Below are 25,774 nucleotides of genomic sequence, written 5' to 3' on the forward strand. Positions count from 1 at the left end.
ACGCCACTACACACTGTGCCACCTCTATGCAACTGTACTCTACCCTGCATCACTCCACTCTATGCCCCTTTAGTCTATTCTTAAACAACCTACTGTACGCTACTGCACTCTACATCACTCTGCACCACTCCACACTATGCCACTGGCACTCATAACCACTGCACTCTATGTCAATGCACTCTCCACAATTGCACTATATGTCACTGCACTCTACACCACTGCACTCTACTCTGCATCACTGTACTCTACGCCACTGCTCTCTATGCCACTGTACTCTTCTCCACTGCACTCTGACACTATACACTGCAACGCTGCACTCTCCACCACTGAATTCTATACTACTCCACTCTACACCATTGCACTCTGTATGGCACCATACACTGCACCACTCTATGCTACTCTACTCTGCATCACTCTACGCCATTGCACTCTAATGTCCCTCAACTCTACTCTGCACTCTTTGCCACTTCACTCTATGCCACTCTACTCTACGCCACAGCCCTCTAATCGCTGAACTCCAGACCACTCTACCTGACCACACCCTACCTTGTGGCACTACACTCTGAGCCACTCCACTCAACTATGCACCACTTTATATAATGCCACTGCAGTCTATGATGCTGCATTGTGCGCCGCTGAATTCAGTGCCACTGCACTCTACGCCACTTTACTCTGCAACACTCTAAACCAGTGCACTCTATGCCACTCTAGGCAACTCCACACTATGCCACTCCAATACACAATGGCCTCTGCCACTCCACTCTACAACATTCTACGCCATTTTTTGCCATTTCACGCTATGACACCCCACACCACTCTCCTCTATGCCACCAACTTTTAGCCATGATGAACAGCAGCCACATTGGTGTACAACATAGCTACAAAAAAAATAGCCAAGCCAAAAAGCATTTGCATAGGTGAGACCTCTTGGCTTTGTCAATGCTTGTTTCCTCAAGCTCCACGTTGCACTCTTTGAAATAGTGTCGTTGAGTAACACTGCACATGATCTTGACCATTAACTCCCACTCTTTTAACCCAAAGTTGGAGCTTCCACCTTGTAGGTTGCCTTCAGCCCTTGGTTACATCATATGCACTTCAAAACATGTTTGCACCATGATACAAAGGATACATTCTGTTTGTATACATTGCGTGTAGAGTTGAAAGCTAGTTTATTTGCCTGGCTACTCCCTTACCTCTAGGCATAAATGCACCTCCGCTGTGTGCCATGCCAATTTGCTTGGCTGGGACAAAACTGATTCCCTGACCCTCACGCATATTTTCAAAGCTAACAAGAAGAATAAATGGAATCAGTGTTAGAACACTGAAGCCAGGCAAAGATCGCTCGTTGAGGCAGTATAGTCCAGCGGAGAGGGGCAGATATGAAGCTACAGATGTCAACACGCTTATACTTTTTGTTGAAGCTTTCCCCATCCTATCCATCTAAAGCAATACTTGTGCACGTTCCTCCTCTTTACCCTGACTTTCTGGTTGACCGTCTTGGAGATGGGCTGTGCCTGCATGCCTGGAGAGAGCAGATGCACACTAATACCTGTTCTTTAACTGGCCTGCTCTGAAACTTGGGAATTTCTGACTAGATGAGATAAAGGCTGGCTTTCAGCTTCTGTATGTAGTAACGGAGTCGATTGGCCATTTATCTCTTTGGGAAATTCCCCACGAAGAGGTAGGTCTGGGGCTACTAGACACCTGCTTCTGAAGGGCCAGGGCTGCCTCCAGCAAGAGCTCGATGCAGGTGGTAGGCCACTGAAGGCTTGAGCCAGACATGTCTGGCTCAACTCAAGCTCCTTTGGACCCTCGAGCCCAAACAAGGCGAGCTTTCATTTGGCCCGTTTCAGGGCCCTCCTTGTCTCTCCTGAGCTTTACAAGGCCTTGTAAGATGCACTGTTTTCTAAGTTTCTTCGTAATTGTTAACCTAAAAAGTGATTTTGTTTTTCCCCTTTTAATGTCAAGAGAATATTTCTGAGTTGGGAGTACCAGGCAAGTAACACTGCTCTGGCTCCCTCTGTGCTGATCTTCAGAGAGGGTTTCTCTCTATTACTACCTCCACCTGACCACGGAGTCTGCAACGCAACTCCTTTCAACCCTCATTATCCACTTTCCTACCATTGCCCTTACATGTGCCAAGTCCCACAACTGACCTTGGGCCCCTGCCACTTATCAGCCACCATCTACCTCCATTTTCATTATCCCCTTAATGTTGTAATAATCACAAGGTTTGTTATTAGGCAAAAGAAAGTATTTTAATGTCAAAGGACAAAATCACCTAAGGTCATGTAGTTTCCGTTTCATACTTAATACAGTAAATTTAGGGAGAGCCCACTTTAAAATGCGTTCTTCAGTTCCCCAATTACCCACCTGATAATTAAAGAAAGAAAAACAGAAAGGCAATTTTAATAATGAAACCAACTATTTTACTCTAAGCATGAATCATGGTTGGCCCTTTGCAGATTCTTAAATCCTGAACAAATGACCACGCCCTCCCGCAACATTCTCTTACTGGCTTGGAACTTTAAAGTCGATCTCTGCCTCACGGCACAATCTAATAAGGCAGCAGCTGCAGGGTTCAGTAAAGGTGTATCTGTATTAGGATTAACTTCTTTCCTCTAGGAAGGAAGAGTAATAGGAGGTAGAAAAACAATGTTCAGCCATGGATATGGAGGAATGTTTTATTTAGTATGTATATGCATTTTTATTGTCTTTAATGCCATCACAAGGAGGGCCAAGGGTCATGTTTGGGTGGGCCCGGCCCACCCACTAGAACTGGGCCTAGATGCCACACTACTGGCACATGCACACTGTAAAAAAAGCTAGAAAACCTAACAAGTGAGGTTTTTTGTAAACAGACATATGTTGGCCGGTTGCATTGTCAGTGTCTATCAACATCCTTGCCTCCCCTTGTCCGTGACTCCACTGGCTTTAACAGCGTCTGAGTTTCTACAATATATTCCTGTAACTCCTTATGTGTCCCCAGATCTCTCCTCTTGCTCATCCACTGATGCCACATCTCCCGTGTGCAGTCCTGTGTCTCCTTCTTTCCAAGTCTCTACAAGTCTCTCCAGGGCACAAGTCCTTTAAAAAAAAGTTGAAGGGGAATAAATAAGCTTGGCAGTATGCAGGTGACATCGCAGCACGTGACATTACGGTGTGTGACATTGCTCATGCCATCACAGGAAGTGGCATCACAACCCATGACCTCACAGTGACATCACAACCCACAACCTAACAGGAAGTGACATCACAAGAATTGAAATCAGATCTTAAACCTCACACATATGTTCAGCAGGTCTATCATGATTACATTTATGCACACTACAAGATTTAGCAAATGAAAGATGATCAGTACTCAAGACTGTGACTTGAGTGAGTTCCCTGCGTAAAGGAATTAACAGCCCAAATGAGGATAACGTTTGCTGTCTGAGTAGATACTGTAGACAAGCCACTAAGTGCTACAAGCTGGCATGCTAAACGTGGCACAGAGAACAAAGCACAGTTCATGCATTGTATATAAAATTGTAGAAACTGCAATTGTGAGTATCAAAACAATAAAATCATTAACCTACCTAACATACCACCATTTAATACACTGACAATTTTAGCACCCTTTAACCACCATCAGAAAAATCTACATTGCATATTGCATTTGCTATTCTGAGCATGGCAAACAATATTCCTTCTGAAAAAGACAGTTATAACAGGATATTTTGCATATATATGAATTTAGACATTCTGGGCCAGGCTATATTGGTGCAGGCTATTTAACCAATATTAATTATTGAGATCTATTATATCATTGAATCCCTGACATGGGGGTAACAAACTCACTTTGAAAAACCCTCCACGTATGGTATCTTTTCTTGTGATGAACAGTAGGATCGACCTTCCTAAACTAATTATCATGTACATGGTGTTGATCAGTCAGCCATCTGGTAACATAAGGCAATGGTTTCCAAAGAGTAGGTGGAGGGCCAGTCAGATCTATGAACAGTGAGAAAGATTTGTGATACCAAGACAGCTTTGTAAGGGCAACATTATCAAGTTTGTGGTGCCGAAACCTCTTTCGTGGTCACTTGAAGTGACGAGTAGTGTGTTCATTGCCCTCAAAATAGGTTGCAGTTGTTCTGTAATCTCATTCCCACCAATGTCAATATAGCTTTGAAACCTTCTGATATGAGTTTATAATCAAAATACAATTGTCTGCACAGGTCCAACACTAACACAAATAACGCATGGTCAAAACGACTGTCTTGTGCATTTCTTTGTGGGACCTGCTCATATGGTGTTTCTGCAGCCATTAGTGTTGCCAGTGACCTTAAGTACATGGGCAGCCAGCATTTGTCGAGCTTACATAAGTTGTTTAAGCATGCTGTTACGGCATGACTCCTTCAGCTATGACCTCACACCTGAAAATGTTCTAAGGAAAAGTAGTAATATAATGCAGAAATACATTTTTTACTTCCAAGTATCAAGTGTTTGGTATCAGTAAAAAAATAATATGAAATATTATGGGTTTTTTTTAAATCTCTAAAAGGATTAAATGTATAAAGTAAAATATTGGGCAAAGTGGTGAACTGATCATTGAGGTGTTTGAGTTAAATGCCTCCTACTACTGCAGAGACCTTTGCATAGCATGCAGATTTGTTTGAATCGTAGCAAGGCCACCTCAAATTTTCACCACTGTGGAAATTTGATGTAAATGGATCTGCAAAGTTGAAATGGGAACACCTAAATATATGAGGTAGGTATAATGACAGGCGGGAGACCCTAGCAACTGCAGAGAATGATGAAGATACTTGTCAGACAGATCAGTGCCCAAAGGCATGGGACACAAAGTGAGCTCCATTCTTGCAATGTTTCAAAATCATCCAGTATGCTTGCAGAGATTTGTAAAATGGATTATGAAGCTAAGGGACAAGAAGTATATAGCAAATACTTCTGAATCAGGCAGAAGATGCACATTTTTGTCAGCTACATATAAAACAATGTTGCCTTTTGTCAGCGTAAAGCTTCCTTCACCAAAGGATGAAACAAACTAATTCCACTGTCTGCCGACTCCACCAAGCATAATATTCCACATACAGCACATTTTCACATAGATGTGATTGCTTTAACTGCCTGAGCTTTCCAGAGGTGAGACCGCTCTCCTATATGAAGTATGCTTACTCATCCCTACCCACAACGTAATGTGTCTTTGGTGGGCACCTGCACTCATTTTAAGAGATTGTGGCTCATTATCACCAACAGGCCATGACCCAAAGCAAGAGAAAAAGATAGAAAGTGAAGAAAGGAAAAAGAGAAATTGGAAAACAATAATGAAGGTAGAAAACGGATAAAAAAAGAACCTGCAAGAATAAGCAAGTGTAGGGTAGTGAACGAAAAAAAAATATGGCAACCCTGGCATTCAGCACTGGGTCCCTAAGAAAATGTTTGGGGCTGTGCATTTTCGTTTTTACAAATTGCTCAGTGCCCCCCAGAATTTCACCTCCATTTTAGCAGCATAAATCTCATGTTCTTATTGTTTTTTATAACATATTTTATTGGGTTTTGTACTTGAGGGTCATCATACCGAACGGTACAATGCAACAATTGAGCCATGGCCCCAAAACAATAAGGAGAACAAAAAGAACAACGTGCAAACTCCCCTCTCCCCCTCCCTGCCCTTCCTCAGACTCTCTCCCCTCCACCCTCCCCCTCCCTTCCCTTGGACCAACCTACAGGTCCTGAGTGTTCTTGCCCTGTGGGACGTGTTCATGCCTCGTACATTCAAATCTCCCTGTCTAACAGCACCACCCTGGATGTTCCTGATGCGATATGAATGCCTTGATAATCCACCCATCCCCTCCATGTTTATGAGGGCAGCCTGTGGCCTTATATACTGGTTTCTCCATGTTCACACAATAATCCATCCCTTTCCACTATCCTTTGAGGGAGGGGTGTGGTCTGCTCTCTAGTACTTAGTGATGTCTTGTTTGAACACCAAAAGCCCAAACCACAGTAATGTCAGGTTGAAGCTGGAGCCATCGACCTCAGAGCGAATATGTAGGTTGGACTAGTTTGGGATCTGCCAGGATAGACCATCCCAGCACCAACCCCATGCATGAGAGGATCCAGCCCCAATACAAATGTATTGGGGGATAGCTCCACATTGCTTTAAGAAAATTCCCCTCCTGGGCCCGACAGCTGAGGTACTTCAGGGAGGGTATCACTTGCATCCTCCTCAGCTTACACCTCATGGGGTAACCCCTATGTAGGTATTTCAGTTTTGTTAGGCGGAGCCTGGTCGAGATTGCCAAGTGAAAGGGGGCCTCTCTGGCTTCTGCCCAGTCCTCATCTGTGAGGATTTCAATGTCCTGCTTCCAAACCTAGGAGACAGCCGTGAATGGGTCTGGCGTGTGGTGTACCAGTGTATGATTGAGTATCGTTACCTTGTGGGTGTTAGCTTAACCTCCAACTGGCTAAATTCTGGAAGTGCGAGGCGTGGCTTCGGGCGTCAAGATGGCAGTTGCACTCTGATAGTGCTCTGGACCCCTCCGTCATCCGCCCTAAGAAGCTGCCACCAGGAAGTTTACTATGCTGCCCTAGCCGTTCCCGCGAGCTCCCAGACCTCGGAGAGACCTCCGGCACCGGTGTCGGCACGGCACGGCCCGAGCCGTGAACGCTGGCCGCGACCGGATCTATAGGTCTCCCAAGATGGCGGCTGGGCTGACGGCGTCTCGGCGAGCCCGGAGATCGGGGCCCGCCCGCTGACGGGGCCGCCTCCGATGTGAGTGTCGTGTGCGGCGCTGAAGTGCCTGGAGCGGACTGTGACCTGGGGCCCCCGGCGGATAAAGGAGCGACGCGGCCGGCGTCCCTCGTTGGTCCTCGGAGACTCGGAATCCGTGGCGCCGGGCTCGGGGGTCAGAGGGGAAGCCCGGAGAGGGTGAGCCCTGGGACGGGGGCTCCCCCGTCTGATTCAGACAGGCGCGCCCGGGCCCCGGGACAGGAGCCGGCCCGCTAGGAAGACTGCTGCGGGCGAGCGAGCCGCGCGTTCTACAGAGGGCGCCTGGAACTGGCCCTGTAATCTGGAGCCCCCGCAGGAGAAGAGGCGACGCGGCCGGCTCGATGTACCCCGCCCTGGTGAAATGAACGCAATGATGCCAGCGCTGAAAAGGTGAGCCGTACGGTGGGTGCTACCTCGCTTGAGCCGGGTAGGGCGCAGCTGTGCGATGCGGCCGCACTCCTGTCCGCTGATCCCGGGCGACCGGGGTGAAGTGAGTGGCCCTCGGCCCCCGGGTCCGGCCGCCCAAGAACGTAGCTGCCCCCTCCTGGAAGAAAGACAAAGAGAGGAGGAAGGGAGAAGAGAGATCCAGGCCCCCCCCCCCCAAATAAACAACGCAATAGGAACTCAAAAGGGTGCAGCAGATTTGGGCAACAGGGCTGTGCCCCCGCGATTCCCAATCTTCAATTTTAAAGAGACTCCCCGGAGACCTGTTCCCATCCCACGGCCATAACACTGATAAAGCACGCCAACAGACCCCGGAGATGGGAACCTACTAAAGACGTGCTGAAGCCTCCAGGGGATCATTGTGCCCCGCGGCTTCCCGAAGTCGTCTGACAGGACCTGGAACGGGGAGAAACCAGCCACTTGGCAGACCAGCAACACGTGGCTGACCGGAGGCCACCAAGTCCCGGGGAGGGGACTGCGACATCTATCGCCGACGCGCCCTGATGAGACCCAACCGATGGTCCTCCTCTGGGACCTTCCCTGTGGGTGTGCCTAGGGTGCAGAATTTGGACGGAAGAGCTGCATAATTCGAATTAGATACTCCATCCCCTCCCCCCGAGACAAAATGGGGAAGGATAGAGCGAGTAAACATCCCCCATCCTCTCAGCAAAAGATTGATCAATTTACAACATCAACAGGCCATAGAGGAGACGGAGAGACAGCCGCGGGAGGCCCAGCATCAGACGGAGTGAATGCCATCCTCCTGGCAATTCAATCATCGCAAACAGCTGTGGAGACTAAAATCGGGGAAGTGCGTGAGGACATGGGCCTCATCAGGCAGGACCTCAGAAATGCGGTAAATCGTATCACTGAAGTGGAGGGCCGAGTCTCCCACAACGAGGACGAACTAGCTGACCTTAGGACCAAGGTGGCCCAGTTACAGACTCGAACATCCGAACTACATCGCCGGGCGGAAGATGCAGAAAACCGATCGAGACGAAACAACCTACGTTTTGTAGGATTCCCGGAAGGCTCGGAGGAAGATAAAGCCACAGAATTTTTAGAGCAGTGGATCAAAAATTGGATGCCAGACCAAACTCCTTCACCCTGGTTTGCAGTGGAACGTGCTCACAGGGCCCTTGCCCCACGCCCCCCTCCGGGCGGTCCAAAATGCCCGATGATTGCCCGAATCCTCAACTTTAGAGACTGTGACAATATCCTCAAAGAGGCAAGGCGCGCCGAAAATCTTCAGTGGGAAAACCACAAAATCTTAGTGTTCCCAGACTACACCCGGGAGGTCCAGGCCCGTCGCCGCTCATATGAGCAAGTTAAACAAAAACTTAGGGCGATGCAACTTTCGTACATGCTCCTCTTTCCTGCGAGACTTAAAGTCATTATGGCGGGTAAGGCGTACTTCTTCGACTCCCCGGAAGAGGCATGGGACTGGCTAACTGAGGAGGGCGTTGGGGCTCGAAAAGGGCCCGCGGCACGGAGGGGGGAGCCCTCCCGGGCGGATCCCCCCCCGCTGGGTGGCCCTGGAGGGGCCGTAAACGCACTAGATCTCGGAGAGGAAGACGAGGAAACTCGGATGCCCCCATAGGTGGAGAGATGGTGGGAGAGGCTGGCTCACAGAAAGGAGGGTTGCCTGTTGAGTCTCCAGAGGGACGGATTCAGACGCAGACCGGAGACGATGACCGCCTGAGTCAATCCCCGGCGCTTGGCTGACATGTTACACGGAACCCCGAACGGAGTGCGTGAGGGGGACCAGAGAGCCCGGTCCATCTTGAGGAAATCCGTGATGGGCTGCACCGGGGATATGGGCTCTCCCTAAGACTTGTAAAGTATGGCTTGACTTTTCGTGAATAGTTGTAAATGATCCGACCTAATGGAGGGGTCCACCACTCCACTCCTATGGCAGCCCCTATGGCTGTCTTGTTCTGGTTGATTGTTAGGGCGACAGATGCTTCCTGGGTGGGAGTATGGGGAGGGGGGCGGTTTTGGGGGAAAAAGGTTAAGTTAGGGTTAGATAGATATATTTTGAGTATTGCACTGTTAAGTTTTAACTGATCATTCCTTTGTCCACTGACTGACACCCAACACCGTAAGACTCCTACGCAACTCACGCCTGGTCCCCATTGACACAAATCATCTCATGGAATGTGAACGGGCTGCTAGATAAGATCAAAAGATCCGCAGTAATTAACACTCTCCGTAGATATTCCCCCTTGGTGGCCCTACTGCAGGAAACCCACCTTCTGGGAACTAAATGCCCTATGCTGGCTCGAGGAGGATTTTATAGGGTCTACCACGCAGGCTTCTCTAGGGGATCCAGGGGGGTAGCTATCCTGCTCCACCGCTCACTACCCATGGTGGTTACATCTACGAGATCCGATCCGCAAGGCAGATTTGTAGTAGTCTCAGGGCTACTTCGTGGCGTGACACTGAATCTTGTGTGCGTGTATGCCCCCCCCAGCGGGATTTGACGCCTTTCTACTTTCACTTCGGCAGGTGGTAGCGGGACTCCCCCAAGGAACCACAATAGTAGGAGGGGACTTTAACGCGGTTCTAGACCCCAGATTAGATGTGTCAGGAGATGTCACTGCGGGCAGGTCCACCCGAGCCGCAGGCCTCAAGGGATGGGCAGATAGCCTTGGCCTATGTGAAGTGTGGAGAACCTGCCACCCTATGGAGCGTCAATATACGCACACATCTGCTGCCCACCGGACACATTCTAGAATTGATCTAGTATTTATGCCGGCCATGGACTTCACCGGTGTCACGGGGGCAGAGATACTGCCTCGAGGGGTGTCGGACCACGCACCGGTGCGAGTCCGACTGGGCGGAGTAGATCTCACTAGACGCCCGGTATGGCGCCTAAATGCATGGCTCTTACAGGATGATGATTATACCCTCGAGATTAGGGATCGTGTCACGCAGTACTTTAACTGAACGGGGGAACGGTCCAGTCGTCAGGCACACTATGGGCTGCCTACAAGGCTACCTTAAGAGGACATGCTAAGTGCCTCCTGCGCGCACGTGAGCGCACCCGTGACTCACGAGTGTCCGAGTTAGAAGCTGAAGCGTTAAAACTGGAACGCCAACAAACGGCCTTATCCGAAGTCTCCGCATTGAGGCAGCTCACCAGGGTCCGAGAAGAAATCAAACACTTAGCACTTGAGTCAGCGAAGCATATGTGGAGGGCATCATCCGCCCGAGTATATGGCTGGGGAGACAAAAATGGGAAGCTCTTACACTGGTTGGCCACCCGGCCTTTAGTTAACAGAATCATTCCCGAAATTAGAGATGATACAGGCACCCTTCTCAAGACACCCATCGAGATTGCACAGGGTTTTGCTTCCTATTATGCACGCCTGTATGCAGAGCACCCCCGGCCTACTGTTGAAAAAGCTTCCCCCCTCTTGAATGACATAACACTCGCCAGAGTTTCTCAGGCGACCAAGGACAGGCTAGACGAGGCACTTGATCTCACAGAAGTAACGAATGCGATTGCCAGTCTGGCTTCAGGCAAGACACCAGGACCAGATGGGTTTCCTGCGGAACTGTATAGGAAATGTAGTGATATTTTGGCCCGCACTTACTTGAGATGTATAAAGAAGCAGAGCAGAAAGGTCACTTCCTTTCAGGGATTGACCTAGCTACAATAGTAGTAATCCCAAAGACCCAACCCCCATCGCCAAACTGCTCGGCTTACCGACCTATCTCCCTCCTCAACACTGAGATCAAGGTGTTAGCTTCAATCCTCGCCACTAGATTAAAAGAGGCAATGCTCGCCTTGGTGCACCCTGACCAATGCGGCTTCATGCCTACGCGGAGCACCAGGCACTGCATTAGGCGACTACATCTCGCCTTAGCACACCATAAAATCCTGTCACACACCCCTCTGGCACTGCTCCTACTTGATTTTGAGAAGGCCTTTGATACAGTGGATTGGTCCTATCTTGAACAAGTATTAAAAAAAAATGGACTTGGACCCAAGTTCCGAGGCCTTGTGGGACTGCTCTACTCTAATCCAACGGCTCAGGTCCAAGTAAACGGAGTGGTCTCGAGTGTGTTCCCGATTGGCCGTGGCACCCGACAAGGATGCCCGCTATCCCCCTTACTCTTTGCATTAATAATAGAACCCCTGGCGAAGTTATTTCGAGAGGACCCTCTGATGGAGGGCTGGTCTTGGCCCGTGTGTCCAGAAGACCGTGTGGCACTATATGCGGAAGATGTCCTACTATACATAGCTAACCCGGCCAGGAGCGGCCCCCGTATCATGCAAATTCTAGACATCTTCTCGGAGGCTTCGGGTCTCGCCCTAAACCCCAAAAAATCCCTGTTGGTTCCGCTCCATCAATCTAGAGACTGTATAGACTGGCAACAAAGTATACCAGTGCGGAGGAATAGCTTTAAATACCTGGGGGTGCATGTCGCAACGCTCCCTGAATTAACATGGGAGCTCAACGTCACGCCTTTAACCAGAAGAATCAAAGACGATCTTCAACGGTGGAAGGACCTCCCCCTTAACTTGCTTGGAAGAATCGCACTCTATAAGATGATGGTCCTTCCCAGGCTTCTCTACCTCCTCCAAAATTATCCAAACCCCATCCCCATGAAATGGTTTAGAGAAATGGACTCGCTAGCACGCCAATTTCTGTGGAGTGGTACCCGTCCCCGGCTAGCGCTTAAAACCTGCCAGAGAGACGTCTACGAAAGGGGCCTGGGAATGTCTAATGTCCTTTACTACCACCTGCTGATGCAACTACTTGTGATCAACGACTGGTTGGGGGGGGTGGACAGACCCGGCGTACCGACTGGAACTTCAGACACTGAGCTACCCCAAGATCTTTGACGCCCTGTATGGCGGTCCGATCACACGTGGGACTCCTGGGGTGACAGGGGTGGTGCTTCAGGGATGGTGGACGGCTCAAAAGATTTCAGGATGGTGGGGGCGCCCTACTCAGCAGACCCCACTGTGGCATGGGACATGCTTGGGAGAGGTGGCGGGTCTTGAGGGATTCCAGAAATGGGATAATATAGGCATCTCTACACTGGGTGATGTATGGGAGGGCACGCATATGCGTTCCTTCGAGGATCTCCAAGAAACCTTTGCACTAAATAGGACACAATTCCACAAGTATCTCCAAGTACGACATGCCCTTCTGACGCAGGTCCAAACAGGGGACAGCATACCCGTAAGCAGCCCTATGGAGAGAAGGGCTCTGATGGGGAATCTGGGTAGGGGAGGCGTTTCCCAGGTATATCGCACATTAATCACTTCCACTGCCTGCTCCTTGGAGGAACTTCGTCGGAAATGGGAGGGATGGGTGGGCCCTGTGGAAGAGGAGGACTGGACTGAGGCATTGGCAGCTCCCCACGCCCTGACCATGGCGACACGTCTCCGAATAATACAGACTTATTATCTTCATACTGCCTACCTTACACCCTCCAAAATGCACAGGGCGGGGCTCCGGCCTACAGCTGACTGTCCCCGATGTATGAGCCCAGACGCTGATTTTTTCCACATGGTGTGGTCATGCTCGATTATTAATACTTATTGGAAGATGATCTCGCGAGAGATCTCATTGACCCTGCAAGTGGACATGGAGCTGACACCATTGACATCCCTATTAGGGGTTATGGGAGATTCGGGATTACGCAGAGCAGAGCGAACCTTGCTAGGGGTGGCATGCCTAGTGGCCAAAAGAGATATTGTGGCGGACTGGAAAGCCACTAACGCACCGGCCCTGACCAAATGGAGGAGGGGGATGGATTGGTGTGCCCAATGTGAAAAGCTCGTATATGAGGCTAGAGGGTGCCTGAATAAATATAACAAGATCTGGGGGAAGTGGGAGGGCATGACAACTTAACCCCCTATGCCGCAGACTGACACAATGAGAGGAAGAATCCACACACATTCCTCCAACTCCTCTGGAGGGAAATGAGACACACACGTGACACGCTGACATTGACGTGTACAATCTATCCATTCAGGGTGTTGTCTGGGGCATTGGATTTGACCACTGTTTGGTGCCCATTGGCGCCTTGGTATTTATGTATATAATTGTTTTGCTTGTTTTGTATTACCTTGCTCTATTGCAAAACCAATAAAAAATTATTTATAAAAAAAAAAAAACATTCTATCGTGGTGCATAATAGCATGTCCTGCTTAGCATATAGGGCAGTGTAAGACTGCTCAAAATGGCCTGCAATATGCCAGTCCCCTATAATGTGGGAGCAATCTATTGAATTGTGGTATCAGATCACGTCTGGTGCTGTATGTTATGGGATAATTGGTGAAGGATCCTGTTGATTTCTCTCCCCATTGGTACAACCGTGCTTGCGAGGTGAACCAAGGTTTTTTGACCTCCTCTAGTAACATGTGTCAGAGTGTAAGATGGGTGGGTTATGTTCCTATGCAGTGTTGGGTCTGGGTTCTTGTGGCAATGGTCCTCCAGCATCCAGAGCTCCTCCGGCAAGTCATTTATTATGCACCAGTGCATATGTTTTTGTTTGTGGAGAAACCTATAAGGTCCCCCCGAGGGTCGCCTTGAAGGTGCCCCATAAGGTACCTTGGGAGTCCACCAAGCCGTGATTTTGAGAAAAGTAGCCTTCTATAGCCTCTACAGTGTGGGTTCTGCAGGTTACCTCCCGGAGCGACTAAGGGCCTGATTTAGAGGTTGGAACAACGGTGACGGATATCAAGTCTGCCGAAATATAAATCCCATTATATCCTATGGGATTTATATGACAGCAGACGGGATATCCGTCACCGTAGTGATTGAGTAACCCCTATGCCAAACTCTAAATCAGTCCCTAAGTCACCAGTCTTTACCATATTGGGGGTCTTGCCTGTTTGGTTTGTATATGGATGCCCACTGGGGAATGATCTGAGAGGCTTCGGTCATGGATTTGAGTAGTCATCCCTCTATGAACCTCTGACTGGGCAGAAAAAAAGTAATTTAAACAGGAAAAGGTTTGATCAGCCCCCCAAAAGAATGTGTACCCCCTCTCTTGCAGGTGAAGCGAATACCACACATCTGAAAGTCCTGTGGCTGACAGAAATGGGTTAATCAGGGGATGGTTGCGGGTGACAGGCCGCTGCTGCTCTTGGCTGCCCTCGTCCAGAGTCTGTCTCTAGCCTCGTCCACACCCAATTCCAGTTGCCCCCCATCACCAGTAGCCCCTCCAGGAGGTCCACCAGCTGCATCGTAAGACCCTCAAGGGAGGAGCCTCTTGGGGGTGGGAGGCATAGATGTTTACCAAGGTCATGTCTCCCCGAAAAGGAGTTGTAAAGGCGCATATTATTTACAACAGCCATGGAATGTCTAGAATTTCAGGAATGTCTAGGTCTAGGTCATGGGAGGGACGGTCGTTTCAGGGGATTGAGTTGGTGCATAGAAAAACAAAATGCACAAACATTTCCGAAAACAACCAGAACAGTGTTCTCCCCCCTCCCCTAAACTTCCTAAACATGCAGCATCTGTCACAGGATCGCCCAGTGATGGGTGCCAACCAGGCAGCCATAGGGTCATCACCCAACTTTTCCTATTTCTAACAAAAGGATCTCAATTGCTGTGACACAGCACTGGAGCAACGTCCTCAGCATTCTGTGGGTAGGCCACAATCACCCTGAAAAAGAAGAGATGGGGCAGCTGTGTCATTCACCAACTGCCCGCCTCGAGTCGGAGTGTAAAGCCCCAAGGGCTTGTGGTGCCTTATAGTCTTTTATGAAAGGTGGGGCCCCCTGGTTCTAGCAGCAGAGAAGGAGTCCAGACTGAGATATTGGCTAGTATTCAACCCTTGTGAGGGACTCTCCTATGTTGGTTTGCTACTTGTTCTGAAGAGGTATCTCGCCTGTCGCTGTCTGCAGGTCCCGATGAGTCCTGCTGCAGTTCGCCTCCTTGGGCTCAGCTGTCGATCTAATGGACTACCTTGAGGAGCAAGACTGGGGTCTGTCATGCCCTCGTCGTGTAGGCCCCCCTCGTTGAGCCACTTAAGCCTTTGTCCATGGAAGTAGAAGCACCAAAAGGCTTTGGGGCCTGCGAGCAAGACCTGAACCTCTTTTCCATCCAGCAAAACCCATCTTTTGTGATTCGAAGAAAACATTTTGTGGCTCATAGATGACTATAAATTTTGTGTGAAAGAGAAGCATATTTTGTATGTTTAGATTCCTCACTTCTTTTTAGCCTCAACAAAAGACTTCCTTTACTGTTGTACTATTTTTGTGTAATCCAGGAATATCATGATTTGGTATGATTGGTACAGGAGTGGGTCATGCAATTGAGCGTGTCTAGGGATAACATCTCTGTTGGTATTTTAAGAATTAGACTACGAGGTTCCTAGTTGGTGCACAGATGGAGGCTTTGGCTTCAAGGCCCTGTGGGCTCGCTCAATGGTAAAGCAGGGGGATGGCCAGTCTGTCGGGAGTGCTTCCAATTGCTCAAGAATCACTCTGAAGAGGTGCCTTCACACCCCTGAGAAAAAACGATGATCTGAATGTTGATACATCTGGCCCTGCCCTCTGCATCCTTCCCGCTGCCAGCTTCTCAAGACCGCGGCCAGCCGGGTGATGGTGCTTTCCATCCCTGCCACTGTGTCCTCCAACCCTGAGAGGCACGTCTCAGCCTCCGAGATGCTGTCTGCTACCTGTTGGTGCAGCGAGGCGTCCTCCCGACTACCCCAATTTTGGTCTCCAAGGCATCTTGGGAGTGGTCAATGGATTGGAGGATCCTGGTGCTGTCCACAGTTATGCCTCCCTCTACTAATGAGGTTGTTGCAATACTCCAAGGAATCTCTTGTGCTTGTTGAATCTGTAGGGTGGGTCCCCCTGTCTGTTTAAATTTGTCTAGGGTGCCTTGTTTGCCTGGGCAAGGAGCCTTGTCTTTGCCCATGGCGATCTCACAGCCTTCAAAATTGTCACCTTCATAATCATGCACCCCCACCCAGTGGACCTAGATGAATGCATGCCCTACTTCTCCTTCTTGTTATGAGGGGGTGCCACACTTGCCGAATGGCCCTTGGGGCCATCTAAAGAGTGGACTTCTGAAGGTGTCTGTCCATGTTTGGGGACCCCCAATCTCACCAAGTAACTGTTGTGGCCCTCTCCCTGCAAGGGAAACCAGAAGGGGGAACCCCTCAATCCAGTCATGGAGACCCCAGCAGAGTGTCACATAAAGCCCAAGGAGGTCCAGGGCCAGACCTGGGGCGTATTAATTGGGCCCACAAATCCACCCTGACCACATCCTCTCGCTCACCTGTCCTGAGTGGAGGTAGAGTGGGGGCCATCTGGATCAGCCCCTGCTGCCAAACAGGTCCGGCTACAGCCCCAGAGCTGTCTTCGGGCTCCAGTCGATCTGCCGCTTTCCATGGTGCGTAGGTGGGGTTGCTACAGCTGGGTGTGTCCTTCCTCAGCCCCTTCAATATCCATGCAAGTTGGAAATGGCACAGTGCCTAATTTGGAAATAAAAATCTGCTGGTGCCCAAAGCTCTCCTCTGAAACATAAAGCTGCTGCAATTAAATGTGCGAGCACGTAATACTCAGGAAGCGTAATCCTGAAGCCATCTTGGGCTTCTTTAATCCATTTACAGCTACTCCCTGCCGCTTCAGCTCACTCGTGCAGCTTTCTCCCTTTGTGAAGCTTTTTCGTTTTTCTCTTCTTTCGTCCTTCCCCGATGTGTCTTTTGATTACAGTAAATGGTTGAGGCAGAAAAATAAGTGACGGCCCTCAAAAATAAGTGACAGTGCCCCGTACCGGAAACCACTGGTTCAAATTAAGCACTAATATGGCAGGATTAAACAGGCAGGTGGCATGGAGCTAGCTTACGGTGCATTTGCCATCATCGTTGGTTAGACCACACCCCCCTCATTGTCTTATTGTTGGCATAATTATATCTAAACCACTCACATTCACCAATGAAACCTGGCAGTTCACCCTGCAATCAGTACAACCAGAATATACCCACACAAAGAATCAAAGATTGGACTGTAATTTTCACAGTAGGGGGTATCAGCTCGGCATCAGAATAAGTATAAGCCACCTGGTATCCAAAGATGAAAAGGAAATGGTGATAAACTTAACTCACAAGAAAAGGACTTATGCAATTCCAGTCCCAACTAGCACTTTCAGGAAAATCTTGGCATTCACAAGGAAATATTACTAATTTGCAGAGAAAAGGAAAACAAGTGAGGAGATATATGTAAAGCTAGAAACGCCACAAACTGTGGCCAGGTATCAGGATCTTGACTAGAATATGCTCGCTAATAAGAACTTTGCACATCCTAGACATGTTACACTGCCAACATGATGCAGAACTGACCTGTGGCCTTGCCCATTCACTGTAACCTCATCCTGCTGCCAACATGATGCAGAATTGCCCTGTGGGCTCGCCCATTCACTGAAACCTCATCCTGAAGTATCCAACCTATGTAAGCACACATGATCATTCATTTCATACGCAGCATAACTCTAAATTAGATCAGACTGCCAGACCTAAGAGCATCATAACAACAAAGCTACCCTGCGTTATTGTGTTATAATACAGTACATCACAAACATTTGCACAATCACTGCAGTAGGTAGGTGTGAGAAAGGCAAAGAACAAAGACCAGCCATACCGCAGCACAGTAACAACTTCTCAAACTTCAACACAGCACTCTCTAAATTCCAGAGCTACAAAAAAAGCAGCTTGTCTTCCTTTCAAGGAAAATAGCTCTTCAATATTTATTGACTGAAACTTGTAAATAAAGCACATACTTTCAAATGTTTGAAAATCCTTTTTTGGTGTGGTGTGATGAATGTAGATACTTGTGCACAAAAGTGAAATATTTGGATCATGGAGACAAGCCTTATTTGAAGTGAAAAATGCACAGCTGCAGCATGAACGAGAGAATAAGCCAGCACACGTTTCTTAAAAGTGGCAAATAAGGGTGCATCAATCTGTTGTACTGACCAAACATGAAATGATTGGTTCATGGTGACGAGTGTGCCACACATAAATATTTTTATGCACATTCACAAACATACAGCAATAAATGGAAGCTGAACTGGGGCTTAACTATGAGTGGTAGGCATATCACTCTTTTGGGTGATTTAATCAATTATAATGTTCGACGTGTGATAAGAATATAGGCCATTTATAGGATGCACATGAAAATTGACTGGCATGTGGCATCTGCTTCCACCCACGCTCCAACATCATGTGCCAAGAATTAAAGACAAAGCATTAACTTTTGATGTAAAACAGGAGAAATAGATGTCCTTTTAGTGGCTGAAATGAACAATGTGAAAGCAGAAAACCTGGGATCAATCTCTGCTTCCCAGGTTGATCAAATTGTATGATCCTAGGCAAATCGTTCTCTTGTGTTTAATTTAATAGGTTGTAAGGTTGCACCATCTATAATAAGAACCTAGGTCATATATAGGATTCACTTAACACTTGGCTTTCATGTGGCATTTGCTGCCAACTACACTCTACTTTTGTGCACCAAGAATTAAAGACAAAGCATTAACCTTTGATGTGAAATAGGAGAAATAAAGAAATGTCCATGTAGCAGCTGAATTGCACAAAGTGAAAGCAGAAAACCTTTGTGCTGCCCGTGACCCTCGTATGCCAGGTGGGGGCTGCCATGAACAGTGATGACTGTCACCCTGTATTGAGAAGCTGGAATGTTGCCTTGTGAAATATGGGGAATAATAACAATCCTTAAACAGGGAATTGGGACCTAAGAGCTGACCCAGGGAATGCTAGTGAGCCTGCCTTCACAAGACTGTGTATATTATGAAAACAGATGGGTGGATTGACGGTAATGCCCATGCACCACCCATATAATGCCTACCTGCCACAAGGTAACGCGAGGCATCACAATGTTAGTTTTGTTTTTGTTCTTACAAATCCACACAAACAGGATTTGTGTGGCACTGTAAATTGCAATGTAGATTTTGCATCAGGGTTGTGCCAAAAAAGTGACACAATCTGACAGAAAATATGGGCCCCACGTTCTACATTTATTTTCTAAAAAAAAAAAAAACTCTGCCATGAAGAAATAGGCAACAAGGATAAACGTGATGATGAGTCTTCTCTGCTCAACTGGGTGCAAAGGCTGCATCTTAAAATATCTTATGGGGTTAAGGCACCTGCTGCACAGAAATGTGTGTGCCCACTAAACCTCAGGGAATATTAATAGTAATGGTAAGATAACTCTGTTGGTTAGCACATTTGCTAGAGAGATCTGTGTTTTGTGTAGTTCCAGTTTTGACTCAAAGTAGCATATAAGGTTAACGTGTCCACTGCAAAACACATCACGTAACATGCAGATGACAGATTTTTATTTCATATAGATAGGTAAGTGGGTTACTGCTTTTGACACAGAGATCCTGTTAATTTCAGTTCATTCATTTTAATCCTTTAATATAGTGCAGTGAGCTATGAAGGACCGTGTGTGCCTCCTACACCTTGTAACCCTCGCTGGCTTATGTACCACATAATGTACATTGATTAACACACTGAAATGGGCTATTGTTAGTGTATTGATGTGTACTTGTAATGTATAGCACACCGACACCCTGCATTTGGATCAGTTGCGCTATAAAAGAAATGAGACAAAACACTGCTATTTAAATTATTTGTGTGAATACTGGAGAGGCCAACACATCTGACATTCTTACAGTGCATGTGTATCTCATTTACCGTGTCTGTTTCCTTTCCATTGCATTTGTATCTTGGTATGAGGCCCCAGATAAATTTGGCCTTTTTTAATGCTCCCAGCTGAAGTAGGAAATAGCAAAGCCCCTCAAGGCTGGAACGAACGTAGACAACGTGCAGGCGCTGCTAAATGTGCCCGGGTGTCTGAAAATTACACCGAGATGAGTTCAGCATTTTTCAGTGGGGCTCGTCTTCTGGGCAAGTCGGACGGCGTCCACCCTTTGAAATAGTGGGTGGACGCCGCCTACCCTCGACGTGTGCCCTGCGTCTGTATTGTCTTACGTGGTACTGTTACATCACAGTCAGTACATCCCAGTCGTTTTCTGTCGATATCCTCAGGACACTTTCATAAGATTAAGTAAGTCCTTAGGTCTCACCACTAGATGGCGCCAATTTACAAGAAAACCTGGGAATACCTTTCCATGATGTTTTCCCCCCATATATCTTCGTGACCGCGGTCCCTTTCTTTGTGTCTTCCTGTGTATTCTTAACTTTGGTCTCCCATGTGGAAGTTTCTTGCTCCTCCACCGTGCTGACCAATGTCTGTGTTTCTGCATTCCTTTTTGTGTGTGTGCATTCTTGTGCCACCCATGCTCACGTCTCCCCTCTATTCGTTACTCCCAGTGCTTTAAATGGAAAAATAGAAGTGCAGGTACTCTATACCAGAGTACCTGCTTGTTTCTGAGAAGTGCCGGTACTCTCCAATTAAAAGTATTACGTTTTTCTTGAGATGTGCCGGTACTCTCCCTCTCAAAATAAAAAAGTGCCGGTACTCAGTACCGGAGAGTACCGGCCCATTTAAAGCACTTTACGCCCCATGTCTCCCAGCCCGTTTGAGTGCCCCGTCAGAGGGTATCTATCCCCTCATACCCATGTTGCTGTTGCCACATTGTAAGCTTCTCGCCATTGTCTACATCTTCTTCGCCCTTATTGTCCGTCTCCTCTGTTGCTGTGTTCCTTCTGAGCCACTGTCTCTCCGGTGCTCATTGGTGCTCACTGATGGGGTTTCACTACGTCAGTTCGGAGTGCGGGTTTCCCCGTCAAGGAGTCCCAGATGCAGGGGTTCCGGTGTCTCTCAGTGTCGCCCAGGTATTCCCCCATGCCTCTGTGGTGACCTCCACTGGCTCCAGCATCTTCCCATGTCTTCCCGGTGCCGCGGTGTATCTCGCTATTGCCGTCTGTTCCATGTGTCTCCTCCCCCTCCGTGTCTCTCAAGGGCTGTCTCTCCGCATCTGCCTGAGCTTCTGTGTGGTTGGGGCTCCCAATCCCCGGGTGTCCACCGCCTCCAGTGCGCTCCTGTGTCTCGAGCCCTCGTCTTCCACAGTCAGCGTGTCGTAGCTGCCATGACCTTGGCTCGCTGGTTAGGCACCTAAAATCCAATTTGCAACCCAACCTCCCCAGACCAGCTTTTCAGGCTCTATAAACCACTTTCTGAGGCTTCCCCGTATTGTTGTAGGGATACACGCAATGCTTCATTTGTAAAATAAGAAAGTTGAGTGCCCAGTTAGTTCGCAGGAGTCCGCTGCAGCTGGGACCACCCACAGCTCCTGCCACTGCTGCTGAATGCCCGTGCCAGCATTAGCGCTCTAACCACCAACATATTGCACGAGGGGCATTTTAGACCATTCCAGGTCACATTAATCTATATAGGTGGCCTGGATGTACCAGTACTATCACATTTTTTAAAGTAAATTAATATGTATAATGCGCTGCGGCTGTGTTCAGCTAAAACAAAATAGGGTAGCCAGCACCATTGTATGGTAGATTCTGATCAATAAGTGCAGGTGTGTACAAATAGGTGACAATACTGACAGTTTGTCAATACTCAGCACCGGCACAATTTAAGCTCTGGATACACTGTTATATTTTGGCTCATGGTGTCAACAGTATATTTCTTTAATTGTGACGATGTATCAATCAATCAATCAATCAAAGGCATTTGTATAGCGCACTGCTCACCCGGAGGGTCTCAAGGCGCTGGGGGTGGGGGGGGAAACGCTACTGCTCGACCAGCCAGGTCTTGAGTTGCTTCCTGAAGGCGAGATGGTCTTGCGTTGTCCGGAGGTGGATGGGGAGGGAGTTCCATGTCTTGGCTGCCAGGTAGGAGAAGGATCTTCCTCCGGCGGTGGCTCTGCGGATGCGGGGGACGGTGGCGAGAGCGAGGCTGGCGGAGCGGAGCTGGCGGGTGGGCTTGTGGAAGGTCAGGCGGCTGTTGAGGAACTTGGGGCCCAGGTCGTGGAGGGCCTAGTGTGCGTGGGTGAGGAGTCGGAACGTGATTCTTTTGTTGACGGGGAGCCAGTGCAGGTCTCTCAGGTGTTCGGAGATGTGGCTGTGTCGGGGGATGTCCAGGATGAGTCGTGCTGAGGCGTTCTGGATCCGTTGGAGTTTCTTCTGGAGTTTGGCGGCGGTGCCGGCGTAGAGGGCGTTCCCGTAGTCCAGCCGACTGGTGACGAGGGCCTGGGTGACCGTCTTCCTGGTCTCGGTGGGGATCCACCGGAAGATCTTTCGAAGCATGCGCAGGGTGTTGAAGCATGAAGATGAGACGGCGTTGACTTGTCTGGTCATCGAGAGGGAGGAGTCCAGGATGAAGCCTAGGTTGCGAGCGTGGTCCGTTGGCTTGGGGGTGGCTCCCAGGGCGGGGGGCCACCAGGAGTCGTCCCAGGCGGATGGTGATGATCCCAGGATGAGGACCTCCGTCTTGTCTGAGTTCAGTTTCAGGCGGCTGTTCTTCATCCATTCGGCGACGTCTTTCATCCCTTCGTGTAGGCTGGCTCTGGCGGCGTCCGGGTCGCTGGTGAGGGAGAGGATCAGCTGGGTGTCGTCGGCGTAGGTGATGATCTTGAGGTTGTGTTGACGTGCGATGGTTGCGAGGGGGCTCATATAGACGTTGAAGAGGGTGGGGCTGAGCGATGACCCTTGTGGAACTCCGCAGATGACTTCGGTGGCCGCTGACCGGAACGGGGGGAGGCGGACTCTCTGGGTTCTTCCGGCGAGGAATGAGGCGATCCACTCCAGGGCCTTCCCCTGGATGCCGGTGTTGTTCAGGCGCTGTACCAGGGTGCGGTGGCAGACAGTGTCGAACGCTGCGGAGAGGTCCAGGAGGATGAGGGCCGCAGTTTCCCCATTGTCCATTAGGGATCTGATGTCGTCTGTGGCTGCGATGAGGGCGGTCTCCGTGCTGTGGTTGGCTCGGAAGCCGGATTGCGAGTGGTCGAGGGATCCGTTGGTCTCGAGGAAGGCAGCTAGCTGTCTGTTGACGGTCTTCTCGATGACTTTGGCAGGAAACGGGAGGAGCGAGATGGGGCGGTAGTTCTTGAGGTCGGAGGGGTCTGCAGTTGGTTTCTTCAGCAGGGCACTGATCTCGGCGTGTTTCCAGCACTCCGGGAAGGTGGCGGTGTTGAAGGAGGCGTTGACGATGTCACGGAGGTGGGGTGCGATGATGTGGTCAGCCGTGTTGAAGATGTGGTGTGGGCAGGGGTCCGTAGGGGATCCGGAGTGGATGGTGTTCATTGTGCGTGTTGTGTCTTCGGTGCTGACTGGGGTCCAGGTGCGGAGGGTGGCGGTGGGGGGCATCGGTTCGGTGGTGGGGTTTGTGGTTGGTGGGCCGAAGCTGTTGTGAATGTTGGCGATCTTGTCGTGGAAGAAGGCTGCGAGGGAGTCGCAGAGGTCTTGCGAGGGAGTGATGTCATTGTTTCCGGCGTCGGGGTTGGAGAGCTCTTTGACGATGCTGAAGAGTTCCTTGCTGTTGTGGGTGTTGTTGTCCAGTCGTTCCTTGAAGGCTGTCTTCTTTGTGGCGCGGATCAGTTGGTGGTGTTTGCGGGTGGCGTGTTTGAGGGCCGTCATGTTGTCTGTGGTCTGGTTGGTGCGCCAGGTGTTCTCCAGGGAGCGGCAGTTCTTCTTGGAGGTGATGAGCTCGTCGGTGAACCAGGAGGCTTTCTTGCTGCTGCGTCTGATGGGGGGGTTCTTCTTCAGTGGTGCGAGGGCGTCTGCGCAGTTGGTGATCCACTGTGTGAGGTTGTTGGCGGCTTCGTTGGGGTCCGTTGAGCTGGTGGGGGGGTTCTGGCTGAGGAAGGTGGTGAGCTGGTCGCCGGTGATCTTGTTCCAGCTCCTGCGGGGGGTTTGTTGAGGGTGGTGGTGGGTCGTCGTTTTACTGAAGCTGAAGTGGACGCAGCTGTGGTCAGTCCACTGGAGATTGGTGGAGTGGCTGAAGGTGACATATTTGCTGGATGAGAAGACTGGGTCAAGCGTGTGGCCGGCGTGGTGTGTAGGGGTGGTTACCAGTTGCTTGAGTCCGAGGTTGGCCAGGTTGTCCAGTAGAGCAGTGGTGTTGCGGTCCTTGTCGTCCTCCAGGTGGAAGTTGAGGTCCCCCAGGAGGATGTAGTCGGTGGAATTGATGGCGTGGGGGCTGACGAAGTCTGTGATGTCTTCGCTGAACTGTGTGCGTGGTCCCGGTGGTCTGTAGATGAGGGTGCCTCTGAGCGTGGTCTTGGGGTTGGTGTGTATCTGGAAGTGGAGGTGTTCGGCGGAGGTGAAGGTGTCATCAGAGTTGGTCGTGATGCGGATGGTGTTCTTGTGGATGATGGCGATGCCTCCTCCTGTCTGGTTGACGCGGTCCCTCCTGGTGATTTTGTAGCCTTCTGGGACGGCGATGGCGACGTCGGGTGCTGAGGAGGCGTTCATCCAGGTTTCTGTCAGGAAGGCGATGTCTGGTGCTGTCGAGTCGAGGAGGTTCCAGAGTTCGACGGCATGCCTGTGAACGGAGCGGGTGTTGAGCAGGATGCACCTCAGGTGTTTGTTGCTGGGGCTCGGTTTAGTAGGTGCAGTGTTGGGTCGTAGGCTGGTGAAGCGGCAGGTCAGGCAGGTGAAGGGTCCGTGGGTGCGTCTCGGGGTGGCTCGGTAGCAGGCGGTGTTTCGGCCGGCGTTGAGTGCGTGGAGGGTTCTGGCATCGTAGCTGTGCAGGGTGTGCTGGCGAGGGCGAGGACCAGGGGGTCTGGCGCTGGGCGCGGTCCAGGCGCGGACGGGCGCAGACGGGCTTACCTTTGGCGCACCTTCGGCGCTCAGTCGGAGCTCCCGCTGCGCGCGTCCGCTGCGCGGTCGCTCTGGGGGCGTCATAAGTAAGGAGCCGGGAGGGAGGAGCAGCTGGGTGGCGGGAGCGGTCCGGCGAATGGAATCACAGGGGGGCGGGGCCGCAGGGAGGCAGCGGCGGGAAATCCCAGGAGCAGCGAGCGAGCGAAGGAATCTGCAGGCAGGAGGCGGCAAAGGCAGGCAGGAGCGGCAGCAGTGAGTGGGGCGACCAAGCCCTGTGGAGGGCTGAGCGGTCATCCGAGCTGTATCCGACCCTGGGAGTACCACCAGTGGTTTGTAGCCCTTTATAACCCCCCAACCCCCCAAATAAAATAAGAGTGCTGGTAGTGCAGTACCAAATGTGTAGCAGCGCTTCTGGGATTTGCGGCACAAATATCTCATGGGATAGGGTACCAAACCTACTAACTACTTAGCCGTAGCCAGCCACCATAAAATACATGTGTTTTTAAAATAGGTTTGCGCAGAGGGAGTGCAAGGTCCTGTCTCCGTGTCCACGTGTGTGGGTCCTAGCAGCCTTTACTGAGGGACGAATTCACTGAGCATAGTGCCTTGGGGGTAGATGAATAGTTAATTAAGTTGCTCAAAGCTACAGGGATTGTTGCTACCGCCATATGCACAGCGAGCACTGCTTTGTAAAGAATCCTGCTTCTCACTGCCAGGCAGTGGGGCCACCGTAGAATGGGTGCGATAGAGCTGGTCATAGCCCGGCTGCTGGGTTTGAAACTGAAGTTGCTCTAGTCCAGTCTCTGAAGCTGCTTTGCA

At 50.0% G+C, this 25,774-nt stretch overlaps 1 long non-coding RNA gene across 1 annotated transcript in view; it reads right to left on the reverse strand.

Annotated features, from left to right (window-relative positions):
• Positions 1 to 2,719: 2,719 nt before the first annotated feature.
• The window catches only part of LOC138294090 (uncharacterized), a 74,262-nt gene continuing 51,207 nt past the window's right edge, over positions 2,720 to 25,774 (reverse strand). The window contains exon 3 of the long non-coding RNA XR_011203176.1: positions 2,720 to 3,087. This is a non-coding gene — a long non-coding RNA (uncharacterized lncRNA). The remainder of the gene's footprint in view (positions 3,088 to 25,774) is intronic.

This window comes from Pleurodeles waltl, chromosome 4_2, assembly GCF_031143425.1.
Source record: "Pleurodeles waltl isolate 20211129_DDA chromosome 4_2, aPleWal1.hap1.20221129, whole genome shotgun sequence".
Taxonomy (NCBI): domain Eukaryota; kingdom Metazoa; phylum Chordata; class Amphibia; order Caudata; family Salamandridae; genus Pleurodeles; species Pleurodeles waltl.